The sequence below is a fragment of the Cataglyphis hispanica genome, chromosome 5, assembly GCF_021464435.1.
Source record: "Cataglyphis hispanica isolate Lineage 1 chromosome 5, ULB_Chis1_1.0, whole genome shotgun sequence".
Classification (NCBI taxonomy): Eukaryota; Metazoa; Arthropoda; class Insecta; order Hymenoptera; family Formicidae; genus Cataglyphis; species Cataglyphis hispanica.
This window is the reverse complement of record NC_065958.1, coordinates 4,294,306-4,314,132: the sequence shown is the minus strand read 5'-3', so window position 1 is coordinate 4,314,132 and position 19,827 is coordinate 4,294,306. Positions and strand designations below refer to the sequence as shown.

Genomic DNA, 19,827 nt, shown 5'->3' with positions numbered 1-19,827 from the left:
AAATCTTTTTATAATTGCACTTGCTAATTTACAACAACTCGCACATATGTTGATTTAATTTTCAACTAATTATAATATTTTGATTTTCTGTTTTTGTACGAAATTTAAAAAGTGTATTAATTGAGATACGTGAATTTTATATGTCGAATATTTTATTAAACTTTAGCATTTATGCTCCACATTCAACACGTGCTCAGATTTCTCGATCGTCGCCATTATCCGTTTCGTTTTAACGTTTGCATTCATGAACGGCTTCCACGGATTTCACAGGCGAGGAATATCAGTCGACGCGCCATTGGACGAGTGGTGGAGAGGCGCGCGGGGGTCTTCCGTTCGAGAGAAAACAGGGTGAGAAAAGCAACGTTGCAGGGAAGGGCACGAGAGGGTGGGCAATCCAGTCAGTCACTCGGACATTCACAATATGGATCCCTTTGGTGTAATCGCGACGCGGAAGCCCCTTGTTTCTGTGCCTTCGGTGAGCGGTGAGCCGACCCTCCAACAAACCCGTTCCGATCTCTACCCTTCCCAACCACTCCCCTCTCGCAGGCAGTTGGACAATCTCTCGCCCCATATTCTCTGTCTAATTTGCCAACCTAAGCCGTCGGGACCAGTCGGACAGAGCAGCGACGATGGTAGCCCAACTTCATTATTCTTCCATTGTATCAGCACCCCCGCGGACATAAATCATGGAGAGTCCACCCTCGCGTATTCGCTACTGGTCCGGCAATTTTGTTTGATTCTCGTTCGTATGAAAACGCAGCCCGCGAGAAACGGTTACACCGACTTTTTGCTCCAATTTCCGCTTTTCGGCTGTCCACTTTGGCCGGCAGGCCAATCGACTGGCCTTCGCCGGTAATTTCTACACGACCACTTCCGGGTGATTCCGTGGCCCATCGATTTTCACACTTTTCATATAATATGAAAAAAAAGATCAAAGCATACAATAGCGTTTTTTTCTGTACGACACAGTTTAGATCAAATTCCGAATATTTTCCTAATTTTTTTTTTTATGTCCAAAGTTATTACTTAATACATTACCTGGTGATAATGTGCGTGTTTTATTGATGTGAGTAAAATTGATTTAACTCTTGGATGGTTGCACGATTATAGATAAGTACATTGTTTTCGTGCTTTCATGTAAGAGACTAGATTAGCAGCATTATTGTCATCTTTATTTTCTAATAATGTATACTATATTCTTCTGTATTTTTTTTTAAATTTTGAATAGTAAAATTGTTGAAGGTTTATTAAAAATTGTATGCAATAAAGCGCGACTGCTTATCAAAACAATATTTGGGAAACTGTACATTTTAACATTATAATAATTTTATAAAATAAAAGTAATAATCGGAAGAATTTTGTTCGAAATTTTAAAATTTAATAAATTATTAAATGTAGAGTTTAGATTTTCTATATATTACATATATGCACGCGAGACATGTACATGATTTAGCTTATTGTCCTTTATGATGTTACATAGATTCAATTCTCATTGCCTAATTAAATTACTATACAGTACACTGCATGATCAATCATGTGATACTTTAGGACGCAATCAGCCAACGGGGTTAATGACGGATATTAACCTTTCTCGACGAAGGGACATACGCGCGATCGATATATTTATTTATTATTCATAAGCGCAGCATCTCTATTCCATCGAGAGCTCACTGTAAACTAATTCTCAAGTATTTATCGTAGTATTTATCCTGGAATAATTCTATAATTATTGCACAAGACATTGTGCGCATTTTCAGAATGCTTAATGACGCAACTGCAAAAATTGATAACAAATATTCTGTGTTAAGTGATATCTCTGATATATATAAAAAGTTTTGTTGGAGAACGAAAATCGGTGGCAAATTTGTTTAGCAAATTCGTGTAACATTGGGTTACTGTATATTTCGCATTGCTAAAAGAGAGAGAGAGAGAGAGAGAGAGGGAGGGAGGGACAGAGAGACAGAGGGATGCTCAAGCTACATGAAACTTATAACGGGCGATCAAATTTAACACGTGTAATAATATTGTACTGTTAATGCCGGAGGATTATATTACGCACTTAAGCGTAACTTACGCTGGTACGTGTAATTATGCTCAGGCTCTATAAAGCGGGGAATATTCAGTATACATCTACATCGGTGACCGAGGTCTACACGGTTACAGGTGTTTGCGTATTAATTTCACGATCCTTAGTTCTCGACGCTTTCGAACGTGTACTATATAGCCGTCATGACGCCTAAATTCTCTTAATCGCGAATCAGAAATGGTGTAAATTATCAAATTTCGAAGTGATGGAATTAATTTTAATAAACAATATTTTCGATCAGATGCTACGATATCGATAGCGTCTTACTTTATGCTCATATTTGTGAATTTCCTCGTGCATTTCATTTCAATTATTGTTTTTTGTTCTTAGAAAACATTTTTTTCTTAAAACTTTTGTTTTAAATTTAAATTTTGAAAAATCTAACGGTAAATGATAGGGAAAAATTCACGTGAATTTGACATTTTAAAACTGAGATATTTTCTTTTGTTTAACGATCAAGATTATTTATTTAAATTGTCAAAAACGATAGAATTAGTGAAAATATAAGGACAGAACTTTTAATTATATATTAGTTTTACGAAATAATATGCTAGTCGCACATTTAATAATAAAAAAAATATTATTTCTATATATTTGCGTACGAATATTATTATTAGAAATTTTTGTTGTTTCAATATCCAAACTCGCAATGTCCGAGGAACGATTATTCTTCTTTCCGCTATTTTCGGATCTGGTGAGGGATTGTCTCGTAATCGAAGCTTCGTGATCGGGGAATCTCGGTCGACAGTCGGAAATTTATTTTCAACAAATTGGCCGATCGTTCAGATTTCGCACCGGACAGCCATTGCAGAGTGGCATGGTGAAACGCGAGCGGCGGGAGCACTGATAGAGGATGGACGGGATCGCATTAGGGTCTGTGATGGCGTCACGGGATCGTCCGGGGCAAAGGTAAAAAGGGTAGCCGATTCGCTCCAATGGCGATACGAAGCGCACATGGGCACATAGATGCCGAGAAGAGAGTGCAAGAGAATGTATTACAATTCCCTAGATTCTCAAAAAAGAATAGAAAGGAATTCTCTCAACATTTTTAGTTGCAATCTATATATGTAGAAATCTTATAAAGGGTCCTATATATAGAAAATTATATTTTATAAATATCTACACACTCTGAATATAAAATTGAAGTATGTGATACAAGTTATATAAAAGCAGTTTGGAAAAGTTGTTAAAATGTGCTTAAAAGTTTTGTTTTGACTTTGTCAAGTATAATAAAACATGATACCTGACGACATCAGATGTCTCCATCGCAAATAAATATCATATGACAAACTTTGATTTCCTTTCTTTTCCCTATAGCAAAATTAGATTTGATCCTTGTTCATAATTAAAAAGACAATATTAAGAGTTATTATATGTTTGTCGCGGAAAATATTTAAAACAATAATGCTCATGATAAGAGGAAAAAAATGTATTTAATGGGAGAAGTAATGGATTTATTATTTAAATATATATATTTTAAATAAGTAAGATATATTTATTAATTTTTAATAAAAATTATATCGATGCTCTCCTATATATACTCTTCAAAGAAAATTTATGCTAACATTTATGAAAGCACATAGAATTTCATAAAGCGAATGTAATTGTCATCGGTCATGTCACTAGACTGTGAAATAATTCGATTAAGTCCCTTATCGAATAGGAAAAGTCATTCGATGATGGTGGGTAATTTACATTCGGCAGAACCGTCATTTTGAAATTTTCGTCCCGGTTAATTCACTATGAATCATAAATCGCCATGAAAGATTCATTTTTACGAGTCTCGGCTCGCACATCACGGCGCCCGCGCATCTATATTTTCTCATTAGTCGCGTATAATTATCGGGATATAATGTGGACGATAATACGTCAACGTCGAGGATTAAATGGCGACGCAACAGGCCACGCGTCGCCTATTTCCTGTTGCAGACAGGTTGAGGTAAAAATAAAAGGATCTCATTATGTTGCGCTGCGGTTTGTTTAATAAATAGTATCACGAAAACTCAACATTGACAAACCAACAAGTTTTATATACATTATCATGGTAAACATCGTGAATTTTTCCTTGCATCTAGTTTTGTATTTAAATGCATTTTACATAAGATGAGAACAAGAATTTTCGTCGCAGGATTTAGATGTGAACATAATAAGAGTTACGCAATAACGAAGTTTCGCTACATTTAACGTTTATATAGATCAGTGTTACAAAGTTACATACTTTATTGTATCGTTCTCTTATCAATAAAGTCTTCATCGAGCATCGATAAAGCCAAGTCATCCCTTAAATATATATACTTAAGATTGATAAAACCAATCACGTTGATTCGTTATTAAGACGGACATTAATCCCTCACGTGTTCAATATCGACACGCAATAATTGCGAAACGCATCTTTAAAAATGATCCGTCATAAACGAACGTAGTGAGATTTCGATGATTTATGAGCGAGACGATCTTCGATATCCGCCGATCTCGATGATTTAGGACCGATTCTGGGAAAGCGCATGAATTTGTCGTCGACGAGACGAACGGGCTTGCCGCAGCGCACGCAACAGACAATTTATCGGGAATCGATAGATCGGCTAGCGATACTGCAGCTTCACTCGTACAAAGTTGCTAGCGCGATGAATATCGAGAATAACTTTGCCGAACAAGTCTTCATATCCGCGCGTTTTTTTTGGAAATAGCTCGAGAATCGCATCGCGTTGGACGAAATAAATGAGATGAGATAAATGACTGATCCGTTTAAAATAGATTTTATCTCTCGCTCAATGATCTAAAAATGATAGTTGTGGTCGACGATTTGCGCAATATTTTCATAAACGCTCCGCTCTCACGACGGGTATGTAAATATGTGTATAAAATGCGAAAGAGCTTGTGTACTTTGCTCCGAAAGTAATAAATTTAACGTTGCAAAGATATATAATGAATTTACATAAATTTGTAATTTAATCTTAGCGTAATTAATGCGCGGCATATCTGACGTTCACTGAAAACTTTCCGGAAGGCATAAATATAAATCTGCTTTTTATGAAAGACAATAAATTCTCAAAATTGTGCTTACAAGCATACTTTTATACACATCACATCATAATAGACTATGGATCGACATTTATAATGGGTGGATAAATTAACTCGGTAAAATAATCTACATTATATATATTGTAAAAAATTTAAAATACGTGTTTTATTAATAATCGCCGGATGAATGTTACACATTCATCTAGTCAATCCATTAGATATTCATTACGTAATATGTTTATCGTAGAGAGAGATCATGCAACATAATAACTTTATATAAATATTCAATCTCATTGTTGTAATGTAATATTCTGATCACGATTATTGTCGTTACCGTTTCACATCACGAGTCGATTATAGTTGGAAGATCCATTAAACCTCGATATCCTGATACATGAGTGTTGACCAGTCGGATCGTATGAGAGCATCGTAATATCAACAATAGTCCATGTCGCCCCGACAACTCGAATATGTACTTTAAATCGTGTCCTCCGTACCCGAGAGTTTATTACCGTAAATCCATCCGGATCTACGCGAGCAAATATCATGGAATCCGCGGCGCATACACGCGTGTCTACACATGTTCAGTTTCTGGCTATCATGAAGAGATATCTGAATTAGAGACAACAAGAAAATATCGACATTTTAGAAATATTGGTATCCGTTTAAAGTTTAAAGAATCCGTTGTCTAATTCACGATCTCTATTGATTATTCATATTTTTAATCGATATTTAATTATGATTAAATGATAGAAATAAAAACTAAAATTATATTAATTATATCACCTTTTTTATCTGTAAAATCTCTCAAAAATATAATTATATGTAGATTTAATTTAATATTATAAATTGAAATTTTTTGTGATGAAAGAAGGATATAATTTTATGACACAATATTTTTTTAATTATTTTATTTTTTAAATACAATTTATAAATACACTGGAATGAAAATTTTATGTAAAGCAAGAAATTTAAAATAAAAAAGGACTGTACGAAATAATCTTCATTTATACTCAGTAAATAAAAACATTTGTGATAGTAATAAAAAAAATGTTCGTGAAGTCGCTCAAAATTCCAGATACGCGGCTGGTGCATTTAAAATGCACTCGCCCGGATTGAAACATCCCGGCCCGTCCGCGTAGTAGATTTACACGGTGTTTACATTACTTAGCAGCCTTCGTGGAGCACGTACATCGTAGCGCGTGGTCATTGCCATTTCCGGTAACTTTGGAGAACGTTTCTCTGTCCGGCGGAGGCGGCGTTCGCTTTCTCGGTTCGATGGCCTGTGAGACTGCGCCAGCATCGCTGGCAGGAAATGTCGCGTCTACAAAGTTTCCCTTGCCGAGGCCTCTAACGGTACCCTCCATGTCGTCCTTCCTCGTAGCGTTTCTCTCGCTCTCGCGTTTTCATATCGCAGTTGCATCGTTGCCTCTCTCTCTCTGATCTACCATTCGCCCTTGGACTACCGCATTCTCCTTGTTCATCCTTTCGTCCTTCTTCCATCTGTCCCTCTCACTTCTTCCCACGTCTACGAGCAACTTCGTTTCTCCTGATATACCGGAGCTTTTGGTCCTCGCGCCGTTTCCATAGAAACGCCACGACGAGAGAAAAGCGGACGATGAAGAAGGATAGGGACACCTACGGCTAGAAGGGCGGAGGAGGGTGCGATGTACCCCCACCGCGTACCATGATAGAGTGAGATGAAGAGCCCAGCGAGCGGAGCGTACCAAGTTTCTCCTTAGCGTAGAAAGGAGAGAACTCCTGGTTTAAATTCTATTGCGCGGACAATACGGTCGCGGTAATGCTCATTCGGCTGCTTTGATTCATTGCCTGTTTGCGGGATGGCGAGAGGCGAGAGGGTAAAAGGTGCAGCAGACGATATGATGAAGAAAGGGAGAGTTGGTCACGCGCAGCTTTTGCCCTTTCACATATGTTGCAACTTGCCATTCGAGAACAGAGAATGTTAGTTCTTCTTTCGATGTCGTTATTTCCTCGTCACTAGTTACATCAATTTTAGCGCATGATCCTAATTCGATTAAACTATAAAACGTATACGAGGCTGTGAAATAGATGATGTGTTAATATGTAGGTCGCTTTTATCAAGTTCACCGGGATAATAGATATTGCATCGTAAAATGAATTATCGCGTACTAGTTGCTGCCATATATTCACATAAATTATTAAATTTTTTTTATTAAGAGGTGTTACTATTAAACTCAAAATGCATTTACTTTATACAAAAACCTTGATGCTTTTCTTGATTTGCATTTCTTTTACCCTTTATTTGCCTTCATAGATTACGTTTGCAGAAATGAAACAAACGAAGATTTTGTTAAAACTGTATCGTCGAATTTCCGCGGAAAGTTAAAAGTATAGATTATGTGTGCGCGCGTGCGTACGCATATCTTACGACACTCTGCGCGCGATTGACAGTACGGGATGAGTGAACATAATAGACGAATCGATATAATCAATAATTTATAATAGGTGTTGGTACTCTGAAAGTAATTGCTGCAAAAGTAGCACGTGATACTTCAGACTAAAAAAAATTCATATTATTTAACAATTTTTTTTTCATATTTAGATTTATTTATTTTTCGATTGAAATTTTCTTTCCTTATCTAATTCCTTCCTACGAGATATGTACCGCATCTTTTCGGGCTCATTTGATCGGCGATCATCAATCCGATCTGACAATTCGGCCAATTCGATGCTGATCGAACGACGAGCTTTCGCGTCGAAAATGGACCGTAGCGAAGTGGAAAGAAAGTCCAGGATGAACGAACGGAGAGAAGTGTGGAACTATTTCCTAATGACTACTCGCGCCGAGAGTGGTCGTAGTGGCCGCGGCGGGGTCAGGCGGGCTGCGCGGAAACGACGGTCGATATGCCGACGTACTAATGACCCGTACGGAGTTGCACCGACAGACTGCCGGCTAGACGCAATGGCACCAGCGCCGGTGGTTTTCGCTCAATTATAAATTGAATTACTCGCCAGGCCGGCTCAAAATGGCTACGGTTATGCGCCATAAAAGGGGAAACCGACTCGGCGAATGATATTGGGAAAGAGGAAGGGAGAGCGCGGACGAGAGAGGAAGGATGCAGGGACGAGAAGCGGTCTTTCGTCCCTCGGGGGGTGGTATCGATACGCATCGGTCGCGCGGAGGGTGAGATGGGAGGCGGCGGCGGCGGCGGCTTGAGGTCGGCCTACCCTAATTTCATGCATTCGTAATTAGCTCATTAATGAACGATCGAGCAACGAGTAAGTGTTTAAGGGAACTGGTTGCGTCGAGCGCGTAATGACACAATGTCGATTGTATTCCGGGACCCGTTTTGTAAGCCGGTCGTCGTGTTTCGGGCGCGAGAGAGCTAATCGCGCGAGCAATTAAGATAAATTGAAATCGATAGCAGAGTGACAAATGACCGAGGGATTCTTCTAACGGCGACTGCCGCCGCTGCCGCTTAGAACGAATAATTAATATTACTTTAGCATGCATACATTGAACATGGCAATTCCTGCAAAATTGAAATAATCGTAAAGTTTCAAAAAGAGCAGATAAATTTTGCGCAAAGATAAATTTCACGCCTGCTAAGAAGATTTTTTGAGATTATATAATTATTTTGTTTTTCTCGCAAAAATTGCAGTATCTAATTTTTTTTTATTTTGTTGCATTTCTAAACGGAAAAATAAGCAGTTTTATATTCGCGCTCTCGTATATTGTAAAGCAAATACCAGAACTCACTTCCGATCTTTCAATCATTCTCTTTAGAATATATATACGGTCTTTTTTCTAATTTAATTTACTATCTTGAGACTATCACGAAAACTAGCTTAAATTTTACGTCATTTTTGTTTGTACATAAACAGAATTTACTTTATTGCTCACGTAATAGAATTAAGAGTTATAATATTTATTGCAATTTAATAAATATTGCAACGCGTTTATTAATAATAAACGATGAAAATGAAAATTATTTTATAATTTTATAATATTTTATGATTTTCATTGATATTATATCCAGACATGTGCCCAGAATTTCGGATATGTAATGCGGATATATAATGCCCTAATTACCGAATTGGAAGTCGAGATGTTTAATCGCCTACAACGTGTTGCGCGCAGTCATTTGTGGCGTCGGGACGCTTGTGGTGTGCAGATATAATAGCGCTGAAACATATCGCGGGTGGAACGGAATGAGTTGATCACTGTGATTAATATATACTGTGATTGCTATAACTGTATTATAACATTACACTCGAGTTATGATTTTAGATTAATGATCAGGAATGCTAAAAAAAATATTGACGAGTATCTCGTATTATGTAAATACAGTATCTCGCATCGATAGTGAAATATATAAAAATAAAATAATGAGATAAGCTAGTTTTGTTCTTTATTGATATATTAAATTTGTAACAACATCAGCGACAATGTGTGTTTTGATGTTCGAAGGTCGCTAGCTTTGTTTATTTTTTTCCTTGACTCGAGCGTAGTCATTGTATAGAATAGCAGTAGTATCGCAGTGCTCTCCCAACAATTTAGACGTGTGTTAGATCGCTCCACGTTTTTCTCATCAAGATCGAATTCCATAGGATAGGACGATTGCGTATCGACAGCGTTGAACGATCATCGTATTTCGCGTTATTCGCTCGTTCAAAGTACATCAAATGTGTGTTGAACGTGATTGCCGGGCAGTTAAGATTAAAGTTGATTAGAAGATGCCATCGAAAGCTTTTCTAAGGACTTTCTGTGTACTGTAACTATAACACGAATACGTATTTGGAATTGAACTGTCAACGACGGCGAATCCGTCAGGTGAGTAAATTTTCACCGATTACTCTCTTACTTTTAATTAATATATTTGTCTCGTTTGATACGCGTTTCAAATCGAATATACATATTTGTGTATCTTTATATGTATGTATCGTATTATATATTAATACGAATATTTTTCTTTATGGAAATCGAATTATAAGTAGTATTTCTCATTATTAACTATTTTATAGAATTATAGTTTACATACGTGTCTGTTCGCGAATTAACCGACGAATCAATCATGCACGCGCTCGAACCGATAATGACGAATGCGATCACCGATCCTTTTAAGTCCTACACGCGCAGCGTGTACTTACACACACTTACACACACACACACACATATACAAAGAATTCTTTTTTATTTAAATTTATGATTTCATAATGCATGTAATACTATAATGCATGTATATTAAATGTGGAATATATATGATATGAAAATACCATTTGATAGATTCAAATACGTTAACTTTGCTCATATTAAATATGATGAATAGCAAGTATTGCGTTTTGCATAAAAATTTTACTAAACACATGAATTTTTATTAACATAACTTTAATACCGGAGCTTCAAAATTGCATTAGCCTTGTGTGAATACATTTTTAATACTTTGAATAATTTATAATATGTTGAAATTATAAGTAGCTATCATTATTTTCTGAATTAATTTTGGAAATATTGTAAAAATATCGTTATTAATACGTTCAATTATTAAATATACGGAATGAAATACTAATTTCTTTCATTACTGAAGAAATTCAATATATCATTAACATTTTACGTTAAATAAAGTTTATTATAAACATTATTCGTTCACGTTTAAATTCATCTTTTGTAATGATACAGTTCGCTGATAATTATCATAAACTCCAGAAACGTATTATTAATCGGAAGTCCCGGCGTCAATAAGAACTTGGATTGTCTTGCACCAGCCGGCATCTTCGTGCGTTGTAATCGTGACACGAGGTGCATCCGTAATTAGCGATGGATCAGTGGTCGGCCTACGGCGTTCCTCGTTAACTGCTTTACGACGTGCTTATCGGACCGCTCCGCGTGTACGTTCAGGGCGGTCAATATCTCCGGCTATTTACTAACCGCCGTTGCCGTTAAGATGATTAGCTTCTCTGAGATTCGCGAGTATAGGACTTGTATTCACAATTAAGGAGAAGGAAGCTGCGTATACACACACACACACACACACGATCGTTTCTTACGGTATACCTACAAGTATTGTACGATATCGCGCGTGCAGGCTTTTCAGATTGGATAAGCGGGCTTGAATATTTTTTTTTGAGATGTCATTGCTTCGCAATTTTTATCATCACGCAAGAATATGGTATTTCCTGGCAACCGGTTATAACCAATTTAAGGGTCGCGCGCGCGATTGTACTGATGCGAGATGATGCTAATCTAGATGAATTAAATTTTTTTTCTTCGTGTTACGATATGATTAAAGGTTAGAAGGGGGTAACACGAAAACTATTAACTCGATCGGAATTCATTTAACCTACGTCGTCTCGGAGTGCAAGAGGTTAAGAGCTTTAATCATTGTAGTTTGACTTTACGATGCAGAGTAATGCATCGCAAGCTTTTAATAGTAAATAACTCGTAAATCATTATTTCTTTGTTAAGAAAAAAAATTTGCATTGTCATGATTTTTAATGTCTCGCTTTATATGCTTCGTAATGAAGGGAAAATCAAACTTTGAAACCTCGCGTGCGAGGGGAAAAAGGGTGGAGAGCAAAGGGTCAAAATTCAGTACATCGTTTTCTCCAAACGATGCTATCAGCAGAAAGAATGGCAATCGTGATCGTATCTTCATGATGGCACTTGATGGAAGACATGAAATGAAATATGCGCGTTATTTGAATTTATTGCTGTCATGTCGGAAAGTATATCGTGCATGCGATCGTGGCATTTTTATTATTGTCCAGTATCTCGTCTCTTCTCGTATCAAAAGAAAAATAAGAGAGATAAGAAGGAAAAAGATGAAAAATAACATTGAATGTTTATTGGAATATTATTCTATGGATCGAAGCAATTGCGAGCCGGTAAAAGTCTCTCTTGATATTCCTCCTCGAGCAATAAATCGATTTACCGGCGCAAGGTTGCGCACTTTTATGAAAACTTGAGTAAAATCTCTCGTGTTCCGGATCGCCGGGAAGGAATTACTACGTGGCGAAACGTGCGCAGTGGAATTTTACATTCTGTATTGGTTTCAGGATCAGCCACTGAATACTAAAATAAATTTCGAATAGTCATGATATCTTCAATATGGTCACATTCGTGCTCGAGAATTTGTTATCTTGGAAATTGGAGGCGTAAATATTTCCGAGTATTTGGAAATTGATAAATTTTTCGAAATCCGCAACAACGGAACAAAATTACTTTACACATGCATATATAAATACTGATCCCAGAGATAAATACGCTTATAAATTTTGCTCTTTAAAATCTTTTGTAGGATTTCGAAAATGCTGTCGATCATTTATGACGTGCCAAGCAATTTGGATTGGGCGGAAAAGTTTCGGCGATTTCTCATATCCCGCTGGAAATTTTTGCCCGCAAGTGAAATCGTTAAAACTTTCTTGCCCAAGTTTGGATTACCTGTGCTACGAGGATTATCGATATAACTTTGCGGTTATAAATACACCACATTTTTTATAAAGCCAAGTTCTTTCGAGTTTAATACATGACGTTATAAAGGATACATGTGATGAATTTAATTATTAATTTACGTAAACAGAGGGGAAAACCGAACAATAAACTGTTGACTCTAATATTATATACCGTCTCTGTTTACTGTTAACTTGTTTACTGTTTACTTTTGGATATAATAGAGTAATAATATGTATATTATGAAAATACGTTATATATCTTTTCGACAAAAAACGTGAATGAGGTATAATGGATGGATAGAAGAGATGGAGAACGTTTATTACAGAATTTTTAAATACTTGGACATTCTTTTATCCGATAAAATTATACATGGATATTACTCCGGCTTGTTCCTGTCGCTTCTATTTGATTCCGTAATTCCTTCGCTAGTGGGGGATAATTCCCGCCACCTTCCAATCGATGCTTACTTTAATCCTTAGCGCCAGGAGTGTTTCGATCCGTTCCACGATCGCACGGAGTGCCGTTTAGTTAAGCGGACGGATATCCCCTTTCGATTCTCGAACCCCTCGCCATGTACGACCGTCTCCTAATCCACGGAAATGGGCACAGTGTCGACAAGATTCGTATTTGCATTACGTCGACGGAAACGCGGAAAGTAACGTCGTTTCGTAATTTCCGGTGAGCAAAGGACACCGGGACCGTTTGCGACTTAAGCGTGTGCAGTCTTCCGGATATGATAAAATTAAATGCATTCCCTGTGAGAAACTGAAAAAATTTTTTTGTAAGATGGAAAATTTTCTCTTAAGATTTCTTTGAGAGACGAGACTTAATATATGTTTTTATAATTGATTATCAGATAAATGAAACATGAATCAGAATGATTATCTTTACCGGAAATGACACATGTATTCTTTTGTAATTTGTCTCATTATTTATTGAACATTTCTTTCTTTAGATAAAAGCTTATGTTAGACATAAATATTTCTGTATTGGAAATGGAGAGAAAAGTTTTTTTTTTTTTTAAGAAAATTATCATTCCAAGATTATCCGTTGCTATGTTTCATAAACAGATTTCCAATGATATACTTCCTCTAACCTTGTGTATATCCGTCTTGATATCGTACTTTCACTATGGTTGCTCATGCACGAGTTACGTATACGTCTTATCCAATGCCAAAGAGAACCTTGCGGAATCGTAAATACGTACAACGCAGCCGTTATATAATATAACATACCGTTAACGACATCGACATTGAGAACCGAAACGAATACCACGCAATAGCCCTTTTCTTTATCATGTGTTGCATTAGACTAGATTGTTCCAGAACCACCGAATGTTTTTTCTCTCTCTATTAAGAAAAGATATTATATAATAGATACCGCGTGACAAATGAAAAAGAATCGCAATTATTTTACGATGAAACGTCAATGATTACAAAATTATTTAATATTGAAAATAAATAGTTTTAATTAATCGAGAATTGAAATTTGACAGGTAAATAGTTAACTACCTCTAAATAGTTAACAAAAATTTGATTTTTTTTTTCAATTCAATTATATTCTAATTGAAGAGATTTTACTATCAAAATGTTTAAAAATAAAAATTAATTAAAATTGCGCAATAACTAAAGATTTGTCATAAATCATCAAACATTGTTGAAAAAAATTAATTTTAAATTCAAATCAATGACTGGATGAACATTCGGATACCCTGTATGCAAGCGGCTGATCCATCTCGCTACCTACCAACCTACCGACCTAGCTTCCTCCTCACGGTCCGTGCCGGATATTCCGGAAGTGACGTCACGCTTATTGTAACATCCCGTATAACGCGCGAGCGGAGCGAAGCGAAACGCTCTCTTTCGTATCCCACGAACCGGCGCGCGAGTGCATGTGCGGAAAACGTAGGGAGGCAAGGAAGAGGAGGGAGAGGATACGGCGCGTTGCACATACGCGCGTGGGTGTGTGAACGTCGGCGGAATGCGTTAAGTCCGTACGCGGCGTACCGTGTAAATACCTGACTGGCATTGGCGGTGTATGCGCGGTTACGTAAGTGTATAATGGGAAAGGTGGCTTGTCGGTGGTGTTTCATGTATTTTGCCGCGAGACGGGGCGTAAGAATCGTGAGTCAGAAGCCAGACCGCGAGATCGTTCCATGTTGCACTTTGTCGTCGCCGTGGATTTGATTCTCGATTCAATCGCTAAATTCGAGTATTTAATTATGAGAATGTAACTCGCCAACAACTGCAAATGTTTAGCATGTTATTGTCGAGTTGAAGTTTATTGCAAAAAACTGAGTTTATTGCAAAAATTTTACATGAAAAACAAGAAATATATACGTTTCTTGTGCGACGAAAAAAAAAAAGATATTTTTGAAAAAATACTGGAAAAGAATATTTTCCGAATTTAAAACATTGTTTATTCTTTGAAGTACGGTGTCATAAAAAATATACTTAGATGCATATTTGTTGGCTAATTTATATTATTTTGTAATAAACAAAGTTAATCAACAACGAAAGATTAGCAGTATATTTTTTACAAAAAATAATTAATGTTAGTTTTGTATATACATGAAAAATTTATTTCTTGCGATTTAATTAGTAGTTAATTACAAGATAACATAATAATAATAACTATTCCTAAAAGCTTCAAAGCGTATCAATTAAACACAAGATAATAAAAATTAATGAAATTATCGCAGTAACTCATGCAGGTCGTAACGAGAAACGTGAGCGTGATTCTTGAACGTGAACAATGTTGGGAAAATTCCATCACGAGATTAATAGAATTTCAGCATGGGAAAACGATACGCCGTTGATCGATGCAACATCGTTCATCCTATTTGTACGCCTCGATACGAGATGAACGAGCGTAGGTGTGCATGCGCCATATGTTTTGCCGTTACGCATCACCCGATGTAAACACCTAACTGCATTCAATGGCGCGCACACACGTGAATTACGTAAAACTCGCATAAAAGCGATCTCTTCTACACGATCGCGCGCACCCGAGGCTTTTCTTATTGTACACAGCGCCGGCAGATGTTTTTGCGCAGCGTGACAACACGTGGAACACAAAACCAACGTGTTTATTAGAGATAATCATTTTAAAGAAGATAGAGACTTTTCTTCTATTTCAATATTCGTGTTATCGTGTGTATATATATATATATATATATATATATATATATATACATATATAATAATATATATATAAATATATATATATATATATATATATATATATATATATATATATATATATATATATATATATATATTTTATGCAAAACAAAACCTTGTTTATGTTTTTCCTGCTGAGTGTGTCATCTCGTAAGAATGCGCTTCCTTTGTAGATAGGGCTAATTATACACATTCATGTGATCATCTTGTATAATTGACGGAACTTTTGTTTTGAGGCGATAATTTAATCGACCTTTGGTTTGTACATCGTAATGTGAGACCACGCGCGCGTGTGTCTCTTTCTATTCTTGTTGCAGCTGTTCATTATGCTCGTGAGAGAAAGACAATTGTCAACAGTATAAAAATTATGTGCTCAGCTAAATACGTATTAAAGAAGAATAGTATATATTAATATATTTTATTTTTATTATATCTTATTATATATTATAATAATCAATTTTAAAACTGATCTTATATACTTATCGCAGTTTTCTTTAAAATGCATAAAAAAACTAAAATGTCTTATTATAATTTTGCGCACTTGTCGCTAAAAATTATTTAGATTGGGATGAGATAATGTTTTCGACTGTATAATTTTTTTTAAAGTTAATATTTAAAATTAATTATAAGGTTATAAATAAATAAATATTGATTGATTCTCTAGATAATTTATACATTTACTCAGTTCAAAAATAGTTTTGATTTAAAAATATGAGATATCAGCTTGTAAATATATAAATTCCATGTATGTTATTCACGCTCGAAGCATTTCTCAAAAGTGTGCATATTTATGAATGGGATAACGATCGATGGTTTACAAACTTTCGAGACTTATTCAGACGATCCGAGACTCGCGTCAATTCCTTATAAACGAAATGATTCATTGAAGAGGCGCGCCATGACGCTTGTAAAGGAAAACAAGAGTATAGATTATCCAGTATCTGCGACTTGCGCGAGAGAGGACTTTGTAACAAGTTATTAATATTTATCACATCGTATCGTGATTTACGCTATAAGTCTGCATAGCATTCGTCAGTCAACAGTTTCTATTGTCGCGGTTGTGTAATTTTCATGATCTTAATGTGAAAATGAATATAAGATTGTGTAAACAATGTGTAATACCTTGATATTATGCCATTGCTTTTAAAAAATAATACATAATAATTAAGTCAATGAGCATATAAATTTTTTCTGCATTGTTTCTGGATGATAGAACAATGATGACACCAATGCCACCACGTGTAAAAGAAGGGAAGTTACAAAATATATTATCATTCTTTACAACATTTCCGATATAATCTTACTGTTCTATTTATTTCAGATTAACTTTAAATTAACTTAAAATTAAAGGAGATTTATTTAATGGAAAGGAAAAACCGATGGTGATAAATCGATACTTTTTTGATGGTATGAAGTCGTGAAATCTTAATATTGTAAAATAAATTTTTTTTTTATTGAAATGCCGCCGCTGAACTGTAAAGATGATAAGAGTCAATAAAAAAACAAGAATCAGTGGAGAAAACATACAGTAGAATACTGAAATTGATTGAAATAAAATGTTTATTTTTTTGTAGTATCTAGTTATTCTAATTAACAAATTAATTATTTTGGAGTTATGTATGTTTCTCTTACAATTTCTAGAGTGAAGTTTCTGCAGTACATATGTCTTGCAAATTATATTACGAGAGTATATAAAATTTAGTATATATTAATTTTTATTTTAACATTATATTTTAACATTATAAATTTTATAATGTTTAATTAAGAAAATTTAAATACAAGAATATTATTTTTCCTATAAAAAATTCTTTTAATGCCTCAACTCTACTATTTATAAAATTTGAGTGTTGAATTAAAAATAATGAGGTAAAATGTATGTTTAGAATAGATTTCCTCGGATTAAATGGCAAATTTTCTATAATTGGCTCTGATTGTCAAAGATCGAATCACGATTGCATTTACATACATAAAAACAAAACAGAGAGACGATTGTCACGCGATTACGTACATAACTACATAATCGATCTTACAAACAAGCGTTATTTTTATGGTGACGTGAATGGCAACCGCCCTTAGGTAGAGAGTCGCCCTTCTTCCCTAGGTAACCATCTCGAAGGAAGTCGTCGAAAGAACTTGTATCGATTTCATTGCGGTAAGCACGAACGCGTGCACGCGTGCACGTGATTCATCGTATATACGTGAATACAAAAGAAGCGCACATGGAAGTCGGTATTTATGCGCACGCAAACTGAACTCTGGATTAGAATCGGCGGATGAAGTGGCAGAGAGGAAACGAGCTTCTGACAATGAGCTAGTGAACCGCGATGATAAATTATCGTTAAACCGCTACTGAATTGATTATTGAAATATTTAATATATATCAATAAATTAATATTTTTATTTTATTTCCTGAACGTTTTAATTTAATTTTATCTCTTCATTTACTGAAAAATATATTGAATCATTTTTGATGTAATTGATGTTTCTACAATAATTAATTCATCGTTAAAATAATATACGATTGACTAAAGATACCTCATGTAGAAATGCTTGAATAACCAATAATGTGATAAAACATTCAATGATGAATGACAATTCACGCTATTAATATTCAACGATTTTACTGATTTTTATTATGAGAGTTGTGGAAAATAAAATGAAAGAGAATTTCTATTTTCAGTTTTATATCGATTATTGTGATGACATTCCAGTCAGCATTATATTATAATATAAAGTGTTATAGAAGAATTATAATATTAATATTTTCAATTGGCTGGATATTTATAATCAACTGTTATATTGGATTTTAAATATTTCTTAGCGTTTTTCTAAAATCGGAGTTAAGTGATAATATAGCGTCATAATTGAGAGACAATCTCTTTCACATTATGTTTTAAAATTTTTCTGAAATGGCCAACATTTTCGTTTTTGTTTTGATATTCGATATGTCATTTAGAAATATATAAAACTTGGATTATACTTTGACTAATGTCTCTCTTGTTTCGCTTTTCCTTGTAATGCTTTTTCTTGAATCATTGATATTCCTCGACAAATGATGATCGAACGGACCGATGCAAACGATCGACGTTTCGTCTACATTGCGACGAAGGGATACGGAAGGGGATTTCTAGAAAAGATCGTTATTACGCTGCCGAAGGTCTCGAAAAGTTCCTTTGTTTGTAAGGGTGGAGTCCGTATCGAGTTACCTCGATTACTTTCGGGCAACATCTGCATGAAATATATCGGCTGCGGCGAGGAACACTTTGCGCGGGAGTGGGGGCAGTCGTAAAATACAGCGTGCTCGGTAAACAAGACCGATACGTCTCTTAAAATTGCGGAATCGGCGAGGGACATTTTACAAATGGCTTGGAAGCCGCGCGGTAGTACGTTATGGCGCGCCACCTTTTATAGACGGAAGCCGTCGTCGATCGTCGTCTAAATATTTGTACAAGCTTTTCGCCTGCCGATCGACGGCTCCACGCGCGTCACGATTCCAACGGCCTGAATAATGAAGTCGGCTTATAAAGTTTCGGCCGTTGGCGGTGATCGATGTCGAGATATTTTCGCTCTCGGGCCATGCTTTAATGAGACTGTTTAATACGCAAGAGCACAGTAGTAGACTTTGCTAAGAATACTTTCGGAAAGACATTACCACTATCGATCGAACATGAATAATCAATGTTTCATTTCTCCTTTTATTCAATGGTCTGTATATGCCTCCGTTCAATTAGGATAACAATCCAGCAATACTATCTGTACGCAAATATGCCAGAATGAGCTACAACGTGTCATAGTAGAGGCCAATTTGGAGTAGTTTGACCTACTCTAATAAAGTGCGCTCTAGCGTACTTTGGCAGCCTTAATCTCATTTACTTTGGCTGCCATGGGAGTGCCACAGTTACTACACCGTACTGTATCGTAATTTGGCGGACTTTAGCGCATTTTGCCGCACTTGGGCGTACCTGGCTTAAAAGCATATTCGGGCGCAATACGTATGGCTATATGACAATAGCACACACATATACAATAAATTGATATATTCTGTGCTCTACTTTTCCATATTAATCCCAAATTATCTTATCTCAAATTCACTTATTTTACAA

General features: G+C 35.8%; 1 protein-coding gene across 5 annotated transcripts in view; it reads left to right on the top strand.

Annotated features, from left to right (window-relative positions):
* Positions 1-19,827, top strand: part of LOC126849571 (Krueppel-like factor 6) — a 307,018-nt gene that overhangs the window by 91,525 nt on the left and 195,666 nt on the right. Inside the window, exon 1 of one of the 5 annotated variants that reach the window (XM_050591523.1) lies at positions 9,635-9,923. The exons of 3 other annotated variants lie outside the window; for them this stretch is intronic. The gene's annotated coding sequence lies outside the window, so the exon portion shown is untranslated. Of the gene's footprint in view, positions 1-9,634; positions 9,924-17,114; positions 17,132-19,827 lie in introns of those variants that run through there. One more of the 5 variants, XM_050591527.1, reaches the window with a different exon arrangement.